Source organism: Sparus aurata, chromosome 7, assembly GCF_900880675.1.
Source record: "Sparus aurata chromosome 7, fSpaAur1.1, whole genome shotgun sequence".
Lineage (NCBI taxonomy): Eukaryota > Metazoa > Chordata > Actinopteri > Spariformes > Sparidae > Sparus > Sparus aurata.
In genome coordinates this window covers 18325299-18350031 of record NC_044193.1, presented here as the reverse complement: position 1 = coordinate 18350031, position 24733 = coordinate 18325299, and the positions used below count along the sequence as shown (strand labels likewise).

Sequence of the window (24733 nt, the reverse complement as noted above, 5' to 3'; positions counted from 1 at the left end):
GCCCCCAGGCGCTTGTGATACCACTCCCATGCGTCACCCGGCTCTGCACCATAATGAACTGACTGGCAAGCTAGTCTGCTATGTCCTGTCCTGGCAGCTAATTGCTGCCAGCTGCCGGGGGTCGGGGAACAAAGGGCTGTTTGAAAAAAGGTGATCTGCTGATTGGAGAAGCTGTCCACCCTCCCTTAATGGGATGTGCTTCACATGAAATGTGGCATCTGTGTACAGTGCTGCCTCATTCTCTCGCACATGGCCCCGGGGGGCCCAGCACACTGTAACACCAGCCCATCTGTGTTTTGTGAGTGGAGAGTCAAATGGACTCAGAGAGCGAAGAACAGGACAGAGTGTGCATGAATGGGGTGAAGGTGGTGCAGACCATTTCATGAGGTCGCAGAGCTGAGAGGTTTGGTTTACAATTTTATTAGCTTCATGATTCCTGCCTTGACATTTTTGCAGTTATTTTATTACATAGGTGGATTATATTAATACAGCAACACCAGATGAAAGCAGCTACATATATGTGAGGCTGTCTTATCTGGGCTGTCAATCTTTACACTGGTGCACATACCTTTTTAACTAGTTCGAAAGAAGGTGGAGGGGGTTTAGGAAGCAAATGTTTCATGTGAGTGGCTGAGTCAGAGCATGTGTTGATATGGAAGCACGCCTTGTTGAAGACAACATTCTTGTCTTTTCCCTGTCAGCATAAATATTTAAGTAAACCTGTCAGTGGTGCTCCCTCCCTCACTCCCCACTGCTCTCTCGGAGGAGGGAGAAAACCAAAGAAAAAAAGGGGGGAAACGGACGCACAAAGTGAAAGATAAAGGCCCCTGACTGATGTCTGTCTGTCAGCAGGGCCCCAGTCTGTGGCTATAACTAGGACCACTCACATGCAGACAGGCCCTGCGTGTGTGTCTAACACCTCTCAGAGCTGTCTGTCTGTTCGAACGGCCCTCCAGGCGTCCTGTTATGACAGCTCTCTCCACGCCTTGAGAGACCTCATCTGGGGCGTGTTCTGACAGGGCGGCCACTCGGAATAGCTCTGATGAGAGGCAAGCGCAGACCTCTATCATTCGGCTGCTGCTCCCTGTCACTCTTGCTTTCTGTCTTTGTTTCTGTGTGTACATGCTTTGCTGCTGTTGGTTTGTCTTTGTATAAATGTGAGACGATCTGGAAAATTGCTTTGGTATCACTATAACATTAAAAGTTTTTTTTTTACCTTATAGCAATAATGTTTACATGCACTGACTGCAGATTTCATAATGTGGTTATTAGAGTATAAATAATATAAAACAACTGAGACAAATCATAGTGGATGCATGTGGACGTATGTCTTGTGATTGTATCAGGATGTGAAATAATACCATTATACGAGGAATTATGACTGTGACCTTTACTGCATTTCTGCAGTGCCAAGTCAAATTAAAAAATGCTACATAAAAACATATTTTTTTAAATATGTGTACTCAGGAATCTCAGAGAACACAGTGGATTATCCAGTTGAACTAAAGTATCACTAAACACTATTTTTACACACACATTCCTTGTGGTTTGTAATGTGATTTAAATCACTAAAACAGCTTTCAGTGACGTGTCTCTATATTCTCATTGCTACGCTGCTCAATTCAGAGGAGGAATTAGTAAGTTTGTACAATAGATGCCAACAGTTAACCGGTAGTGCGCTCTTCACTCAGAGCTTCTCCATCTGGCTAGCCTGGTCTGAGCTGGTCTGGCACACATCAGAAAAAACTCCCGGAGAGGTTCATCGAGTCAGTAGAATGCTGGACTAAAAGGCCTCAGTCCTAACCCTTTCTTAAAAAATGTTTGAACTAAGCCTGACATCCCTCATTTTTACAAAAAAGATGGTTTTATTTGATGACTGTTAGAGTATTAAAGATATATAATAAGAGTCAGAACATTTTTTAAACTAATGTGTGGCTGTCCTATAACGATTAACCAAGATGCTGTTTTCCAGTAGAGTTGTTAATCAGCCATTTCATAATCCATATAATTTATCCTGCAACCACGAGACTGCTCAGCTCTGAAAATAATACAGAGAAGGTGATGAACTACACATAAAGTCATACATCTGCAGGACTAGTTCTGTTTGACATTGCGAGGGTTAGATAAGGAGATCATAGCTGTAAAAATGTCCTTGACAGAGCTCTGGCTGGACCATAGTAAACAGATCAACCAGCACCATCTGTGACAACCCCAGAAGCAATTATTCCCTATCACATCCTCGCTGACCATCTATATTGAAACCTGCTCACAACACCTGAGATTAACCCACACTTGCAGCTCTCCTTCCATAATCTTGCCTGTCCACCAGCCCTCAATGTGGCTGAGCCAATGGAGTCGGGGCTGGTTCAGGGTCAGCCCGCACCTTGTTCTATGTATTCAACCAGGCTGCTGCTGCCACAGGCCTGGTCTGCAATCATTGCTATGGCTGTCATAAAATGTCCTATAGCTGAAAATGACTATAAGCCATGCTATTACAGGAAGAGGTAAAGGGAGGAAGGGGGGTTTGGCTGTAAAAGTAGCATCATGGACTTGTCCCTCAAACGGCACGTGAAGGTCAGTGGCCGGCCATGGTGATCCAGCTGTGCTCCAAACCTCCAAACACAATCCACTGACTGCTTTGTTTTACCCATTATGTTTGATTAATCCTCATGTTATCATGCTTTGTAATTGTATGAGGCAAATACACTTCTTTCATCTTAATTCTCTACTGCTCTCCATCTACTTTGAGGGAGTTTTCTCAGCTATTTAAATGTATTTTACACATCATGGTGGTTGGACTGTAATTTTCCTCAACCCAGGCACCAGTTGTATTGTATCATATTGTATTGTATCGCATCGTATCACGTGATATCGTATGATGTTGTGTCCAGTTATTCAGTAAAAGTGCTTTTATGTAGTACTGCTATATGGTCAAAGGCCAGAGGACATCTAGCACATCTTTAAACCTAGTACCAATCCTCTTTGGAGCAGGTTTCCTGGTTTTTTCTTTGGTCCTTTGAGGTCCTGATGACCAAATTATATTAGTCTTACTGAATTGCCATTTGTCAAGCCCCTTTGAAGTTGACCGAGTAGGTTTGGGAAGATGTTACCCAGATGCATCCCATTGAAGGTGTTTAAGGCAAGATTGTCTGGAAGGAGGCCCAGAACATACTGGAGGAACTACATCGTCCAGTTATACCTCAAGAGAAACAGATAAGCTGCTCTTCACCCCAAGATGTCTCATGGATAATCATCTAGAATTTCCCAAAGCATTCACTCAGAAAACCAATTGTAAATCTGTCCATTATTAGATGGTAAGATAAAACTAGTAGAACTGTGGTATTTGAGGTCAAGGATTGAGAGCCACTGGTCTAGAAAATAATTGGATGCGTCAGTGGGCAAAGGTAAAGAGCGATACATTTTATATGTTTTGCTTTAGCAGTAGAAATACATCAATCTGTCATTCATTTATCTTTGGAACTGCTCATGTTTTCACTTGTAACAGCTAGAGAGATTTTCATTCCTTTCCAAGGACAGCAAAAATACCTACTGTTAGATGGAAAGATCAGCGTGTGCATGGTCGCTGTCTGTGGGCTGTGACCTTCAAAGTGCATAGGGCCACAAAGACGGCACGCAGACTTGTGATGATGTCAAAGTGAAAGGAAGTGAAATGGTATTGACAAAGAGCAGAGCAGCTGTGGCTCAGTGAAAATTATCGGTGAATAGAGAGCTGGGATTGAGTCCGAGCTCATGCACATGGCTTTATTGTGTGAAATGTTTTTCGCTCTTTGCTGGACAATGCCCAGGGCTGCCGTCTCCTTGTGAGCTGTCCTTGTGTTCCTAGCTGCAGCCTGTGAAGGGTACATCCATGCCCGCTGAACGGTACGATTTTTATGGAAAGGGAGTCAACATACGTTCCCTCCACAAAAAGAACATGCTTTTCTACACTGTGTCATTGTGACAATCAAGCCCACACAACATCTTGAAGCTCAGCTTGAATGACTTGAATATGGGGGAAGCTCCATGTCTCTCAGTGCATGTTCTCCTCTTTGCGGGGGCCATTAAGCTATCAAAGATGTGGCCTGTGAAGAAATGAAACATTGTCCAGAGCAGGAGAATTCCTCTGAGCTGGGGGAGGATAGGGAGAGAGAGTGGTGTGTGTACGGGGTGTGGATTAGAGGCGGTTTGGTGGTGGAGGAGAGGGGAGACGATGATGATGGACAGACACGTGGGAGCCCCCCCAGTATCAAAGCAGCAGGAATGTAGAGCGGGCTGGTAGGACCTGGAGCGCTCTCCTAACCCTCTGATCTGATGTGATGTGTGAAGTGGAGGGGTGAGTCAGAGTTTAGCCCTGCACACAGCAGCCGAGATACAGACCAGGGCCACATATAGCTGGTTAACAGCCTTGAACCAGCATTACATGAGAAGACAAAGATGGAGCCGGGTCCAATAACAAGGGTTTTTGCCACTGGCCCGGCTGGGAATGTGAGTCGAGAAGATACCGGCTCAGACAAAATTTCTACGGGCCCTGATTCAATTTTACACAGTGCTCTGTGATAGAATGTAACAAAGAACATTTACTCAAATACTGTACATAACTACAAATTGAAGTACTAGTTTTTTCCTTGAGTGTTTACGTTTTGTGCAACATTATACTTTACTACATCTTAGAAGCAAATCTTGTAGTGATACTTAAAAGGGAAAAATAATTGTCACAAAGCTGAGGGGCTGTATTTCTGAGCTCATGGACATGGGTCTTATAGATTATGATAAGTGCTGTAAATGAAACTACCCAAGCCAGAGAGCATTGACTTACGGTAGACATTAATAGAGCAGGGACTGACAAGGACCTGTCAATAGACAACTTTTTAGTCTAAACTTAAGTTAATACCGATTGCACAGTGTAATGAGAAAAATGACACCATCCGCATATATAAACATTGCTTTCACTATTCTATTCGGCCTGCCTCTGCTCTCGATTTTTCCCACAAAAAACAAAGGACGAGTTACTGCATAAAGGACACACATCTGCCATTGCGCAACCAAAAGAGGAAAAGCCATTGTTTTCTCTGGTCACTATCCCAAGGTAATGGGAATGAATGAGAAAACAAGACTCATTCACTCAGCGGAGAGAACCGGGCCTGTGTCAAAGCCTGTTCTGTCTAGGGCTGTCAAAATGACATGACGTTCGAATATTCCCTAAAAAAAAAAATACATAACTTCGAACCATCGAATATCTATATGTGCATTATGTCAATAACAGGAGGACAAACTAATACAATGAGACATAACTACTTGTACATTTCCGGGATACAGTACCTCAGTTCCAATTCTTGACAAAACTCCAAACCACTCTCTCTGCTGCCAAGTTGGGCTCTGAACTTTCTGCCATTTCGTTTTTCTCTCTGCCATCTGCATCTGCCACGGTTTTTGTCGCGTCTCACTTTTTAGCAGTGAGTGACGCTGTGCAAATGCGACTCCTGTGACCTGTCCCTGACCCGTCATGCAGTGAGCCCATTCGCAAAGCAGCCACTTGTGTGTATTTTTCCACAGTCAAATATTAATTTTCACAATCGAATCTCCGTTTTCTTTTTTTTTTTTTTATATTTGAATATTTATTCGAGTTTAGAATATTCGTTGATAGCCCTAGTTCTGTCGCTGATATCTGTTTCCCCTTACCACTGAGACTCATGTCGGTTCAAACCAGAATTCTTTCTACTAGATCAGTGTGTAGAAACCCTGCCAAGTTATGAATACAGCAGGCTGCTTTGCTCTGCCTTCATCGCACTGAGATTGGGATTTTTAGGTCAAAGTGGGATTCTTACTGTTGGTTTTTGCTTTGGATAATAGCAATGTTGCTAACGCTCTGTTGAACAGATGAGTCAGCAGTAATAACACAGGGAAACGCTCGGGGAGGGGGGGGATTTGAAAAGTTGTCCATTTCCACTTTAAGTGAAGAATCTTATTATTGTAATAGCTTACTTTGTCCCATAATTATCTGTCCTGACTTATCAGACTTTTGTTGGTTACGTTTGACAAACCCGACATGCATCAGTGTGAAGTGAGACACTTGTACGTTTCAACTTGCATGTTGTTTTAGGATCATTTCATCTTGGAGGTAAACAAGCCTCCCTGTGTTTGTGCTCTACTCCGATTCTCAGACACAGGCAGAACACAGCTGAGTCTGAAAGAGTAGAGACGATCGTGACATTGCTCATATTTTTTTTAAAACCTTTTCAAGCAGTGGCCTGATGAGGCAGCTGGCTCACTGTGTTTACTTACCCAATGTTACTTTTTAATGACCCTGGGCTATTGGGAAACCCTTAAAAAAAACCATAAAACCTGTGGTCTCCTGGAGAGCAATCATTAGTGTTTTTCTCTCTGGATGTGTTTAGTTATATGAGCATTTGTTATGTTTTGATGAATGTGCCCTTTGTTGTGTTTTTGCAAAAAAGCACAATACGCCTCAGAACATCAATAAATCTTTTAACCTTGTGATACCTCCTGCAAAATCCAAATCCCATATCTATTTAGCCAGGAAAAAACCCTGTTGGTCAATGATATTTTCTATTTAACCTGGTGTGATGATCCATGGGCACCACCTTCTGTGTCTCACTGGTGTTTTGTGGTTAATATGTATGGAGGAATCAGAGCTACGCTGCTTAATTGACCGGGGCAGCTCTCCATCGCATCATGTCATGACTGGAGACTCGGTGCCTCCACACCATTTTATTTCCCGTTAATAGACAAAGCTCAGCTCTTCCCCCAAGCTTTCAGTCACACTATGAGACATATACATGAAGTGTGTGTATCTCTTTGACCTGACTCATATCGCTGTGTGTACATGGACAAAGACAGACAAAGTGGGGGAGTACAGTGCTGTCTGTGGTTAGCCATTACAGAGATGCCTTGAGCTTTTACAGTATCAGTCCAATTATGGCTATACATCCGCATCTGCGTAAGTCCATTTGCTTTTACTTAATGTCCCAACTATTCCCTGATGCTTTCCTCTTTTACTCTGAATACAAATCTCTCCATCCATCTATTCTCTCTCGCCCCTCCGTCTCCAGGCTTAGTGGCTCCTTGCCCTTTCTGTTCACCTCCCCACCTGAACATTTAAGCTGTTTCTCACCATTGGCTGTAGGGTCATTAGGCCACTGAAATTTTTGGCTTGTGTCTTTTGCTTTTTTTCTTTCACCTTAGCCTGGAACAAAAGGGAGAAACATTCAATAGTTATTGATTTGGAGACATACAACTTTTACTGGAGATCCCATTTAATCACAAAAGCTGATTTATTGTAGGCCTTCTGACAAATCCCATTAAACTGCTGTCTAGCTAATCAAGTCCATTCTTTCTCCTCGAGGACTAATCTTTTACAGGGCCAGCAGAACAAATCCCAGCAGTAACAGGATTGGTGGGGAAATGGGAGGTTCAGGGCTGCCGCACCTTAACCGTAAATAAAAAAAAAAAATCCCACAAAATCACATATGAAGAATTTCTCCCTGAGTTTGGTTCTGATTTTTATCTACTGGTAAAACAAACAGATGGTCAATTTTAATTGAAGGTTCTCTTCAAGTGATTCTGTTCAGAAAGAACATTGTTTAAGCGGTGCAAAGTCCACTACCTATAAACTTTGTCATGTCTTAAAAATCTTAAAGATTTTTAAGTTGATAATTTTTCCTGTATTCCAGAGACAAATGTGATTAAATGCCAGTTGGAAGATAAACCTGATGTTTTACAATTTTGTGCGCTCTACAGCTGCAACAAACAATTACTACAATTACTTTCATTAACGTCTGACCTGCAGAATATTTTCACAATCATCGTTTAGTCTACAATAAAATTCAAACACTCTTTATTTTCTATCAAAAATGACAAAGAAGAGCTGCAAATCCTCACATTTAGGAAGCTTACATCAGCAAATATTTTACGTTTTTGTTTTTGCTTTTAATGTTCTATTATATCTCTAGTGTCCACATGGTTGATTTTTGCCATCTTTATATTAGATTTAAGGATAATCCCACTATGAATCACATTTTATATCTTTATTAACTGCATTTTGGAACATTCTGTATTTTCTCTACAGGTGTTGTTATATTCATGTATTTTTATATACGTATGTCTCATGTGCAGCTTTTCTTCAGATTTGAATGAGGTAATCCAAGACATAGCAGGCCCTGAAGCCTCCCATAATTAGATTGTTCTAGTAAACCTTTATGCTTTCCCCTTCTTCATGATGTCTGTGTACATCCCTCCTTTATGAGTCACTCACTCATTGGGCTACAGCCCATCCACTAAATGAAGTGGAAACCCAAAAGAAATCATGATGGAAACCTGGAGACACATGACTGAATTTTATGACGCGCTGATAAAATTTCACTAGCTCTTGTCTTATTGGATAAGTCCAGGAAAGATACAACTGAAGGTGTTATTGCTTTTATTTTTTCATTTCATTTTGAGACATCCAACCCCCAGTCTTAGTTTTTACATCAATCTTTAAACTTTACGTATTTAACCTTTGCATTTATTCAGCATGACTCAAAGTGCAGTATTTTTCTCTTTGTGTTGCAAACCATATTACTAGGTTTTCACTTTCCTGGTGAAGGAAAATGTCAGTTGTAACATTTCCATTAGAGCAAAATGATGTTATTGCAAATTATATGTGATAGAAGGCTATAATTGCTTGCTGTTGCAGTACCTTTAGGAATTCAATATTGTCAATAGAGTGCAATTTTGTGTCATTTCCTATTAGTTCGCTGGACATGTTCTTTTGATTGTCATCTGCAGTGAAACTCTAACTGGGCTGCAGGGTATCCAACTGCTATGTGTGCGCAGTTATGCTACTGTCTCTTCAGTATGATGAATATCTGTGCCGCCCCATCCTTGTGCATAGGAACAAAACAACAGAGACATTTACTCCAGTCTGCTTCTCTCGGCCATTCATTGATACATAGGATAGAAGGTGAGTGTGGCTCCTTTGCACAAATAATGCTATAGCTGCTCTCCTATTTGAGCCTATGGATATAGTAACTGTTACTAGGATCAGGTGTTTTTATACATGGGAGCTAATTGTCACAGAAGACCCTTGGCCCTAACAATAAGATACCCTGTGCAGATATACTCTTGGCCTGACACACCTAAGACACACACAGGACAGAGTGCTGCCTCTGCATACCGTTCCAAAAGTCCAGCTCAGCACCTCTGGACCTCAGTGGAGCGACCATTGATTTGATCTCCTCACTTATTCCTCCTCTGACATAGATACACTGTGTCAGAGCTCCTTGACAGCATGAATCTAAGTCTATCTAAACAGGGTTATTGTCAGCAGACATTTTAAGGTTTTTCCTTTGGTGTTTATGGAGATTTTCAGCTCTCAATTCAATAGGAGCACTGCTTCGCGTTAGATGGCGATTGCATTTCTCCCCTCTCATTTGCATACTAAGGGTGGGTTCCCACTGGAAAGATCAAGGCAATCTATGTGTGACCAATGCTGGGCCGCTGCCAGAAAGGCTCTGTCGATTTCATTAAAGGTGGGGCCAGATGTTTGTCATTACCTTTATTGATAACCACAGGGTCAATACTGTGATTTATTCTGCTGGGATAGGACTAAGCTTTAGTCACAAGTTTCACCGGGACCTGATCAATAGTACACAATGGACAAGTACAACATGACCACACATGAACTGAGAGCATCAGCAAAGCTGTAAATCTATCAAGTTCCTTGGTCAGGTGCACATGCTAACTGCAGAGGAACTATAACAACTGTTGGGCGTGTTTCATTTCTATTTCAAAGTCCACAGCCATGACTTGTAGCACAGTTACATTTCATTGTGGAATGATCGTACACAGTGTGCAAGGAGGACTGTTTACAAGTGCTCCGTCATTTGTTTTGACTTTATGCTCCTCCCAGTGTTTCATATCATCACTGGATGCTCTTTCAGTGCTGGCGCTGTTCCACAAAAAGTCCTTTAAAATAAAGTAAACACTCTGGAATTACATTCAGCCCTCTCACCACTACATCACTGTCCATCACGAGGTACTGTAGATTTGTGGCGCAACTTGTTGCTATTTGTTACAGAGAAGCTGCCCTAAAGGCTTGTGTGTCACTTCCAGCCTGACTGTCAGAAATTGATACAGCACTGAAACAACTTGACTGGCTGCATTCATGTTGTATTTGACAGGGAATAGTTCTGGATTTACACATACTACAAGTAGTATTGTCTCAGTTTAATACTGATGCCTCTATATGACCTATGTAAGCAAATTAACCATTACTGGGATTATTGGCTTTTTCTATAGAATTATTCTTAAAGCCTGCTACCAGGTCCAATTACTCATAAAATCCTAACATTTTGACTTTTTAGCTTTCTCACCTAAATTAATATTACAGGGCAACCAGTCTGTTAACTGCAGACATATGTAGGCTAACTTAGGTGTATGAATGCCAATAAAACATTTTTTGTCATATATTAATAATTATTATATAGCCACAAATAGATACATTCCCTCATCACCATGCATGCATGCATGTTGTGTCTTTCATACACTTGCTTCCATAACAAATGTAAGTGCAAACCAGATTTAGATAACAAAGACAGTGATGATCATATCGCTTTGTCTTCAGGGACCGCAAGAATCAACACAAAAATGAAATCTTGTTATTGCTCCTCAAAGGGTCCGCATCCACATAACTTTTTTTCTGATCCTGGCGTCCTTATTTCAATTTGTTCCCAATGAGGAGAGAGCGTCTATGGCATTGTGCAGACTCCAAGGAAAAAGGCGCTGCTCCCAGTCCATTTTTAGAGCGCTCTGCTTTTTTGGTGCAGCTGTCTGAGTGCTTCGAGTTGAAAATCTCCCACCTTTTAAGCAAAGAAAAGGCGTTGTGCTTGGCTGCCAGTAAAACATGCTCTGTTGACACTGGCTCCAAGTCTGGTTGACGTTTATAATTTGTGGAATGTCAGTTAGACATTTTTTATTTTATTTTCTATATTCCCACCTCCTTAATTATCAGAAGTAACATGTAACATGCACACTGAGTCAGTGTGTTTAAAAATAAGTAATAAATAGTTTAATAAATAAGTTCTGAAAAAGGGAAGTTAGCTGATAAATGTTTTTAGTTTAAACATGAAAGTTGACTTCTGCAGCATGTTAAGTGCAGTGGTGCAGTCAGTACAGCTGTTTTGTCCACAGCAGTGTGCTCAGAGCTGGACATTCCTCTGATGGCTGTGGTCTATAGGAGGAGGGCACTGACAGCACCTTCTGAATAGACGCTGAGTCGCCGGACTGGACCAAAATGTAATTACCTCTCCCTCACAATGTCACACTGCAGGCCTGAGTCTGACAGCAGCCTCAAAATGGAAGGCGCTGGGATTGAATTAACCTCCAGCTGGGAACGGTGTTGTTGTGTGTGTTGCTGTGTGGTGTGAACCACATCTGCGCCTTTTCCGTGCCTACAATTCACAGAATTTTCTCGAACATGCTGTCACTCTCTTAAGTAGCACAGAATCACTTTCTAAAATTGCTTGGGCAAGCAGCGCTGGTTTGTGGCATACCATGACTTTTGGCCCAACAGGCCAACCACAGGAATCGGTTCAGACCACTGACTAGTGTAATACACTCTCACACTGACTTACTTGGCTTTTTGGTTGTGAAATCTTATAGCAGTAACATTGAGGATATTTCCCTTTCCTGAGCTTCATTGACTTATTTCAAAGACAAGTCAATAGCTTCGATAGCTCCAGAGGTATTAGAGTCGGTCTCTGTGAGTGACAGTAATTTGCTGCTCTGAATATAAACCTTTGTCATAGTCTTTAACATCAAACAGATTATGTGCAGTCACTTATTGAGATTGATTCATATTTTCATGATGTGATTTATTTGCTGGGGAGTGTACTGTGTGCGCTGGCTGAAAGGGCTAATGTAATGTAATGGGGTCTTAAATGAGCCATTAATCTGGCAGGCCCAAGGGTAAAGGGACAACACAACAGGGATCCTGGGAGCATGATGTAACTAAGATGTGGGCATCATCACACATTATTTGTGATCCCATAGTTTTAAGATCATAACAGACATTTAAACTATGTTGAGAATTGAGGGGTTTTTTTTATACCAAATATTCCTTGAAAGCATTACATCTCTAAAAAGTCTTATAACACGTATGCATCACTTCTCGACAGAGATTTTTTTTCTCAAAATGTTCCATATAAAGCACTTTATTCATAACACAGTGCACAGGCATACTGACGCTTTAAGAGGGGGGTACCAGGTGCTCCAAGATCGGAAATTGAAAATGGAGATAACACTGTGGAGGTGGTGATACACAATTATCCATGGGAGGCTTTAGGTATTATAAATGACCCTGTGAGACCAGAGAGAGAGGTGGGAACCAGCAGGCTGTCGGGGGCTTCCTGGCTGTATAATTGAAAATCATTCAGACAGCTGTACAGTTTAACCTTGGAGGACCATGGTCTTAGTCACTAATTGATAGGTTGGCATGCACCGGCAATTGAAAAGTGAGGAGTATGTAGGTAGACTTCAAATCTGTGTGTATCTTTCAAAAAAGCCTGACAAAACACTGTAGGAGAGGCTTCAGTTTCTCCCTGATGTCGCTTTTTCCTTGAATCTTTTCTGTCATCTAACCACACAACACAATGCCGATGAATCATTGAATTATGATGTTTCGAGGGCTGATTTCTGAATTTGTCTGGAACGACAATGTTTGAAGCTCTGCAAACCACCCACCAGCATGATACCGTCTGATATAACACAATAATCCCAATTTTGTAGAAGCTTGTGATTGTGAGTGATATAAGCCAGAGAGTCTAGCGAACGATCTCCAGGAAGTAATAGATCTCTCTGTCCAGTCGGAGCAGAATCCTGTCTCCTTCCTCCATGCAGAGGGCCGGAGCAGTGGTCGTCTCTTCCCTCATGGAACCAGATGCATTATTGATGGATGGCTGATTGGGAACTCAATTACACAGAGATTACTGGGCTGGCAGACACTGGGACACCGCAACCCTGTCAGAACGATTGAATTAGAGCAAAGGAGAGAAGGAAAAGTGTCCTTCAGAGACGCCTTTCCTCTCTCTGCAGACCTCCTGGGGATACCAAACGGCCACAGCCTAGTTCAGTCTCTGACAGATGACCTTCCCAATAACTGTAGCTGTAGCTGGGAAGCCAGCTGGCTGGATAGTGGGACACAGACCGGAGGGGAGAGGCTTGTTACAGGCGAACCAGTGTCTGAACAGTGTGGTGTGGTTGTACATTTTGAGGTGGAGGTGGTTTGTGGTGGATTTCTATGTGCATGCACACTCACCTGTTTGTGTATTCCTCACTATAATTTGATGTTTCAAATGACAGCTGCTCTTTCCTTAGTACAGAAGTAGACGCAATGATGAGAGAGGCTCTGAATGTGAATGTATGTGCATAAATATTGGCATTTCACCAAATCTCATTCATATAACATGGCCCACCTGAATGAGAATTGTGCCTTGCAGGGTCGTATGCTATTACAGGTTTAATGTGAAATCTGGATCGAAGGAGATGAGAGAAGGGGGCCTCGGCATCTGAAATGGAAGCATTCATCTTCCTTTTCTGTTGGTCAGCAAATGCGCTCAAAGGAAAGGAAAAAAGCACAGCGAGAAAAGCTGATCTCGAAGAAGAGAAATCATTTTATACCAGACCACACGATGAAGCCTATTTCACCCTTTGGTCTGGTACAAGTGGCAATTCTGGGCTTCTGTTTATTGCAATCATCAGTGGAGATATGGAAGACTGATCTTATGCGCCTATGGCTTCGCATGTCTGCTCCCCGAACTCTTTCTCTGAGGAAAACTCTATTTATTTTTGACAGTCATTTACAGACTTTTCTTCCTGTATCATTTGTGAAGAAAGCACATGTGTGATCATGGACAAGGTTTTCCATTGCTTAAGTGTCTTCTTCCATTGTTGCCATGTCAGTGTGTCAGTGAAGAAAACGACTCTTGAAAGAGACCATTGTTCGGATTCGCGTTGTCAATGGAGACGGGGCCATAGGATTAGGTGGACAACAGGCAGCTTTCACCAGGCTCCTTGCTTTGTCCAGGTCTTCTCCAACAGGCTGGACATTTTAGAAAAGACACCCCGGTGAGCCGTGCCCCGCTCTGTTGCCCCTGTTTCACTTAACACTGGGCACGAGTTAGACCCTGGAGAAAAGGTTTAATAAGGAGTGGAGAATAGCCATTAGCTCCCTACCAACCTCTGTTGATGGAGGAGAAAATAGAGGGACCAATAGACCAACAAGAGCTATTGGAGTCTGTGGCAATCATGTAAGGGGAAACTAATTCCTTTTTGCTGAGGTGGAACCTGACTTGTCCATCAATTCTGAGCATTTTTTCAGTCATTACAAAATTCAAGCAACCAGAGTTGAAAGAAAATTTGAGTGGTTATACATTATGTGATTAAGTTAACCAGGGGCGTTGCTAGGAGTGCAAAAAGACAGTGTTGCCTCAGTTACCTAAAAAGTAATCTGATTGCTGATTACTCCTTTAAAAAGTAACTTAGTTACTTAACTGATTACTTGTTTTTAAAGGTAACTAAGTTAGATTACAAGTTACTTTATTAGTTACATTCAGCAGCTGCCGACAACACACCCGCCGCCTCAACATAAAAATGACAATCTGTTTTGCCAATACTCACTTTATTACATTTTTAACAGTAACACCGAGCTCGGCATTGATAGTAGTAGGGATCTTGTTTATTATGGCACCAAACGAGGGCAAGTCGACTGTGTTTAAAGGCAGCATTTCCTCTACAACATACTGCCCAACCAACTTCTTCAACTCTCCCCCTCTTACTTGTTTTGCACCGAAGTCCAGCTTTTGTTGTTTGGGTGGTGGGGGACCTCCTGCAGAAGTCGAGGCCGTGGCTTTGCTCACAGCCCTCTGCTTAACACCACCTGGTGGGACTTGCTCTGTAAACTTAACTGTGCTGCGACTCCAAATGTTTCTTCAAATTTTACGTCATGTTTTTGACGCTTTATAGTACTTTGTCGCCAGCACAGAGTGTACAACGAACCTTAATATTCTCATCTTTAGCTGACATGAACTCAAAATAATGACTATATTTCCAGCTAGAAAACACGCATCTCTCTCCTCCCTCCATTGTTGTTTGTGTTTGTGTCGCTGAGTGGTGTTACAAGTGAGTTGTCCTCATCCTGAAAACATAACTTGTTGCATACATGACATCACCCCATGAGACACAAGAATATTTATTTTTACTAAGGAAAATGACAAAAATAATAGTAATGCACAGTGACTTCAATAAGTAACTTTAAACTGATTACTGGTTTGGAAATATTAACGCGTTAGATTACTTGTTACTGAAAGTAAAGTGGTCAGATTAAAGTAACGCGTTACCTGTATCACTGCCCGCAGATTTCTCCTCTGGGAAATTTTTAAAATTGGGCTGTTAAAGGGATATTCCTGTGTAAATTAATCTATGGTCTAAATCACTGTGAAACTGTGTTAGACTCCCTCTCGAGAGATCAAGTTAGCAGACCGCTAATTTACAGAGTTTTATCAACCTCAGAAACGACCGCACGACAACAATACTATGCAGTAAATGGATCCAAATATAAACTGCCACCAAAAAGCCACAAATAATGCTCAGAACAGCACCAAACTTCAGAAACAGTACAAATAGGGTGTCAGCACATAGTCTGGGGCATCTAACCTCCGCTGGCTTAGTTGGATTTCGGTTGTTTCTGAGGCTGGTAAAACTCTGTAAATTAGCGGTCTGCTAATTTGATCTCTCGAGAGGGAGTCTAACACAGTTTCACGGTGATTTAGACCACGGATTATATTTACACCGGAATATCCCTTTAAAGATGCAAATTTCAACGTAGTTTTAGAAGGAAAGGAAGGCCAATTGTTGGAGTCCTCATCGTCATATCGTAATCACAAATAAACCTAATTTTCCCTCACTATAGCACTACTGAGTAATGTTTACATTAAAGATATTATAGCCTGTAATAAGACCTGTGCTGTGTGCATAGGCTATTAGAGCAGGTAGAACATTCCCTATTATAATTTCTTCACAGTAGGCTTTGTAGGGTATTAAGAGAAAAAAATCGTCCTTTAACAGAGACTACACACCCAGACTACACCCACAACCCCAATTAAATTTTTCACGAACCTGAGCTGAGCGAAGTATTATCAGGGGTTGGGGGGATGATGTCTCACTCACCACGTCTTCTTGCTCTGGCTGCGACTTTTTTTCCAGAGAACCTCTGTATATCCAGAATAACTAACTACTATAGACGCTGCAGTGGTACTAATCAGTAGGCTAATAGACGGGCTCTGGTTATATCAGTGATGCATAGAGGGGGAGAGAATAACACTGATGTTGAATTTGCAACAAATTATTCTGACTCTGCCCATATATGGGGATATGCCATAATGATAGCCAGGTCAGCTTCTGCGCAATTTGTGCTGGTGACAGTGTTGCATTTGTGGCTGCTGGCTGTTAGATATGCAACCACATAAAAACCTCTGGGGCTATTTTCATCATTAGGCAATTATATTCGATTTATTTTATTTTTTTAAGGCACAGAGATCCGGGGCTATTCCCAAAACATCTGGGGCTATAGCCCCGAATGCCCAGGTCTAACGACGCGCCTGACGTTAACCACAGTTCCTCACTTATCTAGAGCTGTGTATACGTGTGCGTGGCTTCTTGATATTATTCCTTTGCTTATATCTGCCAGGCTCTGCGTGGTCTGGGTTGAGCTCTTTCTTTATATTACACTGAAATATACGTACACATGCAATATGTACATGTGCACACGAATGGCTGCACACACACAAATAACTCATATTTCCTATATTTCCTCCCAGTGAAGTCATGGTGTTACTGGATGCACTTGCTCACCCTCTTCTATTTTGCATGTAGATGACAAACATTGATTTCTCTCAATGCCTGCCCTACATATATGAATTGTCTTTTCAAAATTAAATCAATTTCCAATCAATTTTCCAGAAATCTTTTCTGCCACAAACACATCTATCAATAGCCGCTGGGTCAAGAGGATGGTGATTGAGCCATAATTGAGTGAGATTTTGTTCACTCATACTTAGACCACTCCAGTGGCCAGATAGAGATTATTTGACCAGTATCCTACAAATTATTTAACAGAAATAAGCCCAAGGTTTATCTCAGTTAAGAGTGAGAGGTTTTTGTGATAACTAACACAGAATTGCACCAGGCCATGGAGACATTTGTAGGAAGAGCGAGGTGACAGAGTTTTCGGTTTTTAGTATTAGCTTTCTATTGTATGCCTGCTGTTTGCAACACTAGTGTGACTGTGAAAAGTCCAAGGATAAAGTTTCTTTCAACCAGCTGAATAGGCTGAAAGTGCACAGTGTGCTGTGTGAGTCATTGTTCAGCCTTGTGCCAAATGAGCGAATCCATTGGAAGATATTTGAAATAATGAATACATTCATGCAATTTGCAACTGACCTATTCACAGTGAATAAATGCATGCCATTATTTAAGGAAATCATCTTCATCAAGTAAGCATTTTTGCAAATTAATGTCAGTGACTGAGCATCAACTTACAACTTGCCTCTGTAAGCAAGGTTCTGTTTTGCATCAGTTATCATTTTTGATCAACCTGCCCTCATTTGTAGGACATGAGAAGTCACCCCTGCAGTAGTATTTGTCATTAGACGCATCAATGATATTTTTTCTTTTTTTATTTGATGAAAAGCATGCCTGGTTGGATTCAAGGGGAAAATGGAAGTTATTCATTACACAAGTGTGTTCAGTGGTTGGAGCTGGATTGAGGCAGGATTAATCACTTTAGTGTCTTACTGACAGTAACTAGTGTAAGTGGTCCTGCAGCTATGTAATTAGCTAACCGTCTTTAATTACACCTTATTGTTGACAGGCTGAAAGAATGCACACACACACACACACACACACACACACACAACAGACCCATTTAAAGGGCTAATATGCAAGAATATTAGTTGAAAAGAATTGTAAAAAATTTACAAAAATGATCAACAGAATTAGAATAAATACCATAGGTCCTGTGCTAGCGGTATAAACACCAACACTCGAGCCCTTAGTCTGAACTGGTACCTGCATGGCTCACTGAGCTAACTAGCTAAGAGCAGCTACAGTTAGCAGCAGTGAGTGGTTACTCTGGTGAAATGTGACCCCCTGTTTGTCTTGAGTATGAATTTGACAGGTGGCAAGTCTTACATAGTCCGCTGTCAGAAAAAAACATAAAATGTTATTTTTGCCGATCGAATCCAAGCTAAATTTGGAGGTGATTTGAAATGTGATTTGAAATGTGATTCCAATCAGATTTCTATCAGTTGACACAGCGCTGATGTGAAGATCTACACATCTGGACTTAATGTTCGGCTGCATCAGGTTTGAAACCCTCTCCTCTTTATCTCTCTTAGTTTGTTTACCTGATAGCTTCCCTACTTCCTCAGCACTGAAAACAAACCTTAGACAGTAAAACAACAACAAAAATCCCCTCGCAGGCCGTAATTTGAAACATCTAGAACCCATTTAAAATCTAAATTCAACTCTTCGACCTCCATATGTCCATGGACCTGTTTCCATTGCGCTCGGACTGCGTGCCTGCATGGCGTGGAAAGTTCAGGTTTCCCAGTTCCCAGTGTCACATGTCTCTCTCCAGATTAGCAACATGCATGGACGTGACAAGAGACCCTCTGACACTACAGGCACATGCCAGCAGTGTATGTGACAGAGGAAGTCAGTGAGTGAAAAAGGTGTATACAGAGATGGATAGCTGGATGGATCCAACAACATGTTTTTAAGAGATCGTTTGGATCACTGGTCATTATCTGCAGCACAAAGGCAAAATAAAAAGAGTTTCTCTGTGAATGCTAGTTTTCATTTGAGCCCCTGCAGAAACATTTTCCCAGCATGAAAGAGTGAACTCGATAGAATTTCGACCAAACCTCAGTCTTTTATCATCTAACTAATAAAGCCTTATGTTTTTCAAACGCTCGGCTGTGTCTGAAGTGTGAAGCTATTCATCGACCTGTGAAGTCCGTGAGTGTCTTATCACTTCAGAGCGGTAAATCTGATGTGTCTGTTAAGTTTTGTGAATGACCTCTGTGGTGTGTGTGTGTGTGTGTGTGTGTGTGTGCTGCGTCAGTATCTGTGAGCTCTGTCAGTGTGAGGAGCCATGCCACAGGGTTTAACCCCTCTGCATTGATCCCCAGGTTGCTCAGGGCGGCCGCCTAATTCTCCAATTTTCAGCTGTTAGAGATAGAATTGGAATAATAAACAGCTGAACCTCCCACTAATAATCCTGCTGACCCACTCCTCAGTGCCTCCCTTTCTTAGACACACACACACACACACACACACACACACACACACACACACACACACACTTGTCCCTTCCTCCACTGCTTGGCCTGCCTTTTTCAGGGCAACTGGGCCTGGGGTAGAGTTTCTTACTCTGCCCTAATCTGGCCAAAGCCCCGGCACTCGCTCCCCTGCTCTAATGAAATGATATCGGCCAACCTTGGGAGCCTGGAATTGATTATCACCACCAACACACACACACACATTTGTTTGTGGCTATGTAAAAGCACACTGGAAGAACACTGGTGTAGTGTGCTTCATTGAGCTCTGCGATGCTGTCACAGAACAGGTAATGGAGGAAATCGCATATAGTTTGTGTGTTTTGAAAAACAAAATATGCAAAATTTGTCTGGCATCCTTTTCTGGTTTCAGGCGTATGTGTTTGAATTTGGATGTTTAGTTTCCCTTTAAGTAGTGCTTTGGTCTGGCCAGTCTCATCCCAAAGGTCTGTTCCACTCAGTGCATACAGCTGCTCAGAGATCCCCAAATCTCCAAACTCAGTGGTTATCTATAATTTTAGTTACAGTGTCCGTGGACTTTTGAGTAACATAGGTGCAAGGTTGCCGGACAAATAATTGCCACTCTCCTTATTCATTATTAATCTTGTTCTGTCTGGACATCTGCTAACATAGCAGATTTGTCATGCTTACAAACATCAGTCTCAATCAGACTCAAAGCAGTAGTCAAAAGGCTGACTGTGTGATTAATATTTAGCTTCAGCATTTTAAACTTGACAAGAAATAACCTTTTTATTGGCCATACCAACCTGCTCTAAAATTACTTATAAATCAAACATTATTTTCATGTAAGATGCTATGACTGCAACAGCATCACTTGGTTATATCATTAACAAACATTCTTTTGGACATTTATTTCACATTTTTTAATCGGCTTAAAATATATGAAACACCACCCTCTTCCTATTTGTATGTATAATAGACTTCACTCAACCACACCATGCACCTGACAGCTGGGGTACTTCATAACTGTCCTCATACACGTAGAGCTGCAATGTTAGTCGATAAGTCAATCAAAAGAAAGTTAATTGTTGACTATTTCGTCTGTCAATTATCAGGGAAAATGTCAAACATTTGCTTCTTCCAGCTTCTTGGACATAAGAATTTTGTTCTTTTCTTTGTATTTGGATTTAACATTGTTGATTGACCGTAGACAAAAGTCTGAGACATTAGCTTGGGCTTTGGGAAATTGTGATTAGCATTTTTCACAATTTTTGAAATCTGTAGACGATACAATTAATCTAGTCAGCCCTACACATGAGTCTACACTTTCCTCTATCATCAGGATTTTGTGATACCAAGTAGGTTTGAAAAGGTATACATTTTCATGCTATGATTATTATTTTTAAAATATCACATTTTCTTAGTATCAACATATACGACATGACATAATTATTACTGTTATCAGTAACAATAACCTTTTATAGAATGAAAATAGAAGGGTTTTCTTTGGTTTAACAAATGCTTTAACTTTCAAATATGCCCCGACAGACATGAAACTTGATGATAACTTTAATAATTATTTTCTAAATATAATAGTAATACACATTTTTTACCATAGATCAACAAATGTGCATGGTTTATGTTCAGAAATGTCAGTTTTCATACGACCGTTTACCTTGAAAATGATATACCGTTGCAACCCTTGTTGCTGCCACAGTACCAGATGGTTTTCTTTTATTTATCATTAGCCTTGCTGCAGATAGACAAGTATTAGTGTAGAGAGGGGATGAAATGCAGCAAAGGGCCAGGGGTTGGAATCAAACCCATGGCCACTGCTAAGGACTCAGCCTTAGTACAACTTTGATCTACTCCCCCTCAGATGAGAAATTATGTCCATACAGCCATTAAGCATTATATTTTGCTTATCTAATCACCCTGTGGGGCTGTGCTGCATGCAGATTTTCATTTAACTCAATTAAACATAGCCTGATTCATCAGTTTGGCTCAATGAAACCAGCTGACCCTTTAACGTAGTTCATTGTTGGGCGAGCAACCTGCTGAACGGAGGTGTTGAGTTGACATGCCCTGGAGTACGAGGTCAAAGACTAGCGTGTTGACCTGCACCCTCTGTCCATTCAGGAGTCATTTTCAGCCTGCAATGGCTCTGTTGTCTGCCTCTCATATCTCTCCATTAACCTCCAACCACCAGGCACCTCCCAACCCTGACAGTAAACCATGTCCCCCGTATCCACTGGAATGAATGTCCTCTGAACGTTTGGAGGGCTTGAGCTGTCACAAGTGTGCAGAAATATCTTAATGCATCAGAGAAGGAGGCGGGATCATTATGACACTTGTCAAAGTCACTCATGTGACACAAGAACATTTCTGTGCAGGCATACCTGCTCTGTCTCACTAAAACTCTCTTTCCGTCATATTTTTCTCTGTTTTTGGCTCGTCTCATGTCCTGGGGCCCTGAAGTCTTTGTGCTTCAGTAGTGCTGGGCTCAGCAGGCTGCCTGTGTCCACACACTGCTGCCTCAGCACTAATAAGGCAATAGAGTGATAGAGAGAGCGCCAGAGTTGTCTGCTTTCAACATCCCTACTCAACCGTACCCTCACCTAAACCCCCACAGAGACACCATTAGCAAATCTATTGAGGATCCCATATTAGGGAAAACATTAAGCAGTCTAATTGTGGTTCTGAACTGGGACTCACTGGGTGTGTTAAGTTTTGTAACCACTCTAATGAGTTGCTGCGTTTCCTCCACTGGGTTTATTGCCCTACATTCCAATTTGAGCCATGTCACTGACCACTGGGGCATCTCTTTAAATAGCTCAGCCCACAAGTCTAACAAGAGAACTTTCAGAGGCCATGTATTAAAAGAACAATTACAGTTTATTACAACTTGTATTTTAATTTGGCTGTCATCAATTCCAGCGGTTATAACATTGTATTTAACAATGTAATCGCTGAGAGTCAGGAACACGCTGACATTGATACATGACAAATCCAAGATGGCAAGAAACACAAGTAGTCAGGTGATCAGATAGGTTGAAAACAAGCCAACATTGCACAGGAAACTGTACGTCAAAGTACAACTGTGAAGTTGGTCAGTAAAATCATGGATGTTTAGTAATGGACAGTTTGGATGATAATTTCCCAATTCAAGGCAAATTATTTTCCATATAAATTCATTTAAAAAAGTTTTCCCTACCTGATTTAATTTTTAATTGCGGTCACATTTCTTAAACTCACTAATTAACTTTGTGTATAAAGACACTAATATTACCGGTAGGAATGAAAGCTATGAAAATACCAAACTAGCATGGCTGCAGTGTAGGATGATTCATTTGACTTCAACAGGCCTTCAGCAAGTCTTATACTGTCACATGTTGATGTGGACGGGATGCTTCGGCCACTGAATATATGATCACAATGTCCCTCTCTATTTTCAGCTGGTCCGCTCATTTTGTGCCCGCTTCTATATGAATGTATGTGTGTGTGGGTGGTATCCTCTAGCCTGTGCGGCAGCACAACAGGGAAGCTCGACTAGAGTAGCGGCTCCGTGTAATAAGAGGAGATGACTGGGCCCTCGGTGTGGTGCTAAAAACAGCCTGACAGCTGTGTGTGAGGAGCGAGTAAATGAAACTGGAACAGCACCTGACCAGGGGATAGATGGAGCTCTGAAACATTTCTGGGTGACACGACTATTGCATCATTAACATAATCAAAGATATTTAACACCGTTTAGTATGATGTTAGTTGAGCTGTTGTTTTTGCTCTCTTTGAAATGTTTTACTGTAAATGCCACAATCGTCATCACCTAAAAATAAGTGTGTGTAAGGTATCACAACATGAACTAACCCTAACCCTATTAACTTCAACACTATTTTAGAGGTGGCTTGTTCATTGTCTGTTAAGGAGTTTGAATGATTTGTCTTCTTATTCAACTTACTTACTGTCATCTCTGACAGAACTTTGGAAAAATAAACTGATGTAAAGTGTCTGTAACGCCATACTCAAAGTAGTTTTACCTCCAAACTGTACTCAGCTGAAGAACTTTAGTACATTTATTTAATGTAAATTGTTCGCTTCTCTGAACAGAATTTCTCAGTCCCACTGTATGTTTAGCTCCACTGAAAGCTATTAGCTCTGTTAGCTCCCAAAGACATCATGAAACTCAGCTAAAAGCTAACTAGCTCTTCTCCTTACAATTTCAGTGAGGATTTGCAGTGTCCTCTTGGTTCAAGCAGCGCAACATGTTTGCAATCTTATAATTGTAACAATAGTAACACCATGAGAAAACGTGCTCCATTGTTGTGAGCGTTGGTTCAGTTTGCTAAGGTACAGTATACTCTGTTTGCCTCAAACACATTTCCTGTTGTCCCCGGCCATGGTACAATGGGACACCCTGCCCAGCAGCACCCTGCGGCAATTCAGCTGCACGTAGACAAACTTGTACGTTTATCTGATTGGCTCTTTTGATCAGCCTTTATAGAGACCACTGATCACAGTATTGAGAATGAATATTGGCCAGTAACGATCCGTGGCAAATTTAATTGGAGCACATTTATCAGATAAGGTCTCTTCTATGAAAGTCAATACCAACCACTGAAACTAATTAAATATTGTATATAATGTCCTTCCTGGTGAACTAGGAGCATCCTGGACTGAGATATGTCATCTGATGATCCTGGATTGGGGTTATGTGACTCTCATGTCAGCCCAGTGCATCAGTGATCTTTAAACTGATGACGTGCTCCTTTTGAGTCGATGACATTTTAAAGCAGCACCCTCTTTGGCGCTGATTACTCGTTCACAGTGCAGTGGTTGTTTATGGGCAGCCACTTGTCATGATTGTTTTTCAGGCCGCTGTTGATAGCCATCTACCTGTTGTTGAGGAAAATGGAGACTGAGACTGGAGAGGATGTGGAAATACATCTGGAGGTGTAAGCTACCATCTGATGATGAAGCCCTCCTGATGTCACTGCTACCCACTTGGAGGAAGGTGCTTTGACCCCACCCCCTGAGATGGTGGACCGCAGGTGCATCTTGGCACAACTTGAGGTGTTTAAATTGTTAATTGAAACAAAGACTGACATTGCATGGTTTGAATAAATGAATCAATACATTTAGGCGTGCCAGTGCAACCACTGGAAAAGCTCTCAGCTAGCTGTTGATCTGTAAATATCTCCAAATTGTAGGCTGTCACCTAGCTTAACCTTATTGTCTTGTTTTCTATTTCTATATGTGTTACATACAGAAGATGTGTCATGTTGATGGGGCGTAGTTGGAATTTGTTGGATGGCATTGGTGAAGGAGCTAATAAATGAAAAAGTATGCAAGTTTTTCTGCCTGGTGATTTTCATGAGTGATTA

At 41.5% G+C, this 24733-nt stretch overlaps 1 protein-coding gene across 4 annotated transcripts in view; it reads left to right on the top strand.

Annotated features, from left to right (window-relative positions):
• fignl2 (fidgetin like 2) overlaps positions 1-24733 on the top strand; it is a 53857-nt gene that overhangs the window by 10609 nt on the left and 18515 nt on the right. The gene's annotated exons all lie outside the window — the stretch shown is intronic.